Consider the following 3018-nt stretch of genomic DNA (forward strand, 5'->3'; position numbering starts at 1 on the left):
GGAAGTGGGGGGCGCTATGGGGGACTTTTGGGATAGCATTGGAAATGTAATTGAGGAAAATATGTAATAAAAATATTAAAAATTAAAAAAAAAAGATGGGAGAATCATCCTGTGAAACACTGTTGATACAAGATTTTAAATTGTCAAAAATGAAATTAAAATATTATTAACTGTTAAAAAAAAAGAAGAAGCCGTCATGACAGTGGGAGCAGGAAGCTGAGAAATCACATCATTAACATAAGCATGAAGCAAGGAGAGTGAATTTTAAGTGGCATAGGTGTTATGATTATCTTCTACTGCTTTTACAAAGCACCATGATTGAATCAACTAAAAGAACAAGAAGAAGAAGAAGAAGAAGAAAAGAAGAAGAAGAAGAAGAAGAAGAAGAAGAAGAAGAAGAAGAAGAAGAAGAAGAAGAAGAAGAAGAAGAAGAAGAAGAAAGATTTAGTCAAAGAAGAAAGGTCCTTGCTTGTACTTTCAGGAAGTAAGTGGTGCATGACCATCATGATGGAGAATGCAGAAACAGGAAGGCAAAGGCAGGCATGGTATTGGAGCAGTAACTTGGAGTTTACATCATCCATAAGTTAGAGGCATGAGGGGGAGGAGGACATGAGAGAGAAAGAGGAGAGACGGAGACAGCCAACTAGAATAGCATGGAATTTTGAGACTTCAAAGCCCAACCCAAGTGACATATCTCTTCCAGCAGAGCCACACCTTCCAATCTTTACCAAAACAGTTCCACCAACTGGGACTAAGTATTCAAATATATGAGTCTATGCGGGCCTTTCTTATTCAAACCACCACAGGAGACTTTAACTCTTGAACTCATTCTCCAATGGCAGTGACACACTTCCTTCTTGAGCCCTCTCTAAACCAACTACAGATCAGGTGCTCAAACATCTCAGTCAACAGGGGACAGCTCTCATTCAAATTCCATAGTTGATAACAAAAACATAATCAGAGGAAAAGCTGGTTTCTGCAAACTTTTTTTTTTTTACCAAGTTCTACTGATTCATCCCCCATTCTAAACAAATCATCTGCTCAACCTGTAGACTTTCCATCAAGAAAACACACAGGGAACATGACATATCACTCAACACTCAAGTACAAGACAGGGCATTGCTGTACTCTTCTACAGCTACTGACAACCCTGCTGTGTGGAAACACCTACAACTAAAATGTCTGATCATAGAGCCTCCCCTTCTAGAACTGCATCATGCTGCCTATTTTTAAAATCAATCAAACAAACGAAAACATGGTGTGAGTAGATGAAGTGTGTTCTTCCTTTATCACTGATGTGAGCCATATGTCACACCCTTCTAGGTGGACCTCCAGCCTATAGCTCCCTCCCTACACTGTTGTGCCCCACACCCACACAACGGTACCTCATGGCACCTGCCTACTCCCCAGACTACTCTCTCTATTAGGGTTTGAATCGACAACGTCTCCATAGACTCAAAGATGTTTGTTTCTAGCTTACATTTTTTTCAAGCTTGTGGTACATTTAGAAAGTAGGATTAAACTGACGGTTGAGTCTTGCTTGATCCCTGTTCTGTCCACTGTTACCTGACCCACAAAGATATAGACGATGTAAATGCCCACCCCACCGTAACAGGCTCTTGCTCCTTGGATGTAACCACTCCATTGTATTTTCTCTGCATGATGGACTGAGATGCCTCTAAATCCATGAGCCACTGTTTGATTTAGATACTTTGGTCACAGCAAGACTTCCGTGACTAATACAGAAACTTGTAGTAGAGAAGTGGAGTTGTTACCATGGCTAAACTTGAACCCATAGCTCTCAAGGTTCTGTAACTTTTTTGGTGGAGGGACATTGGGTAGAAATGCCAGAGAGCACTGTAATCTGAGACTATCCTCTTGGGAGTTCAAAAAAAAAAAGTGGAATATTCACAGAGATGCAGAAAAGCAGTGATTTTCATGAGGTTTCAGGTGGGAAGTGGATTATAGGTCAGTCATGTTATATTCAGAGAAAGACTGTGTCTGCATTCTGACAATGTCCTGAAATTTTATGTAGACTGAATTCAAAAGTAACGAGCTACTTTATTTGACAGAGGGAATTCCAAGAGAACATAGCATCAGCCCATACAGGCTCCTATAGCTCCACGTGTTTTATCTGGATACTAGTTAGATGATCTGGCTGCAAAGGCCTTGGGCAAACCTTGCTTTACTTCGCTCACCTGAACAAATGTGGCTTTTCTCTTGGACTGGGCCACCTCTACTCTCGGCTGCAGCTTCTTTCAGCAGATGTCCTCCAACATTCTGCTGTCTTCATGGCAGCTTAGGCTCTGACCTGAAGTTACAATTGTGATTTACTGAAGGGGCTCTCTGCAGGGACTCTGATCCTATAATCTAGGCTGTTATCAGATATCAGGTATCAATACATGTGATTCATGGTTTCTGTCTCCCTAGTGAGAAGTTTTTGTGAAAATACTGTCTTGGTTTAGCTAGTAAAGTTCTAACCTTGAGGATATAAATGCTACCCTCATCATCCTGATATCTGATGATACTGACTCAGAAACACATAAAGTGGAGCAGAATCATGCAGCAATCTAAGACTTTACACTAAGCCTGAAATTTCACAGGAATTGCTTAATAGCTGTGAGTCAAACAAACTTATATTACCTATATTTGGTGCAACTTCCATTCGGAATTTGAAGGAGTGTATCATACTCGAACCAAACTACATTAGATTGGCCCACTTTCTCGCTGATATGTGTTTTTACTGTATTAATTCTCCCCTGGACACTCAGAGCACTGTCTACAGCACAGCGGAAGTGATTCTTTACTGTACTGTAAAGGGAGAGGAGCCGATAAACCAGAGTACACCATGAGAAATTAAACATTTCCAAGACCAACACTATACTGACTCGCTTTGGCTATCAATGTTATTGACTTCTAAATATCTTGACAATTTACTAGAGTCCAAAAGATTGGAGGCTGTGACTGATTCCACCAGGAAAACCGTACTGCTGTGTCCTTCTCAACAGTGATACCATC

The sequence above is a fragment of the Mus caroli genome, chromosome 13 (assembly GCF_900094665.2).
Source record: "Mus caroli chromosome 13, CAROLI_EIJ_v1.1, whole genome shotgun sequence".
Lineage (NCBI taxonomy): Eukaryota > Metazoa > Chordata > Mammalia > Rodentia > Muridae > Mus > Mus caroli.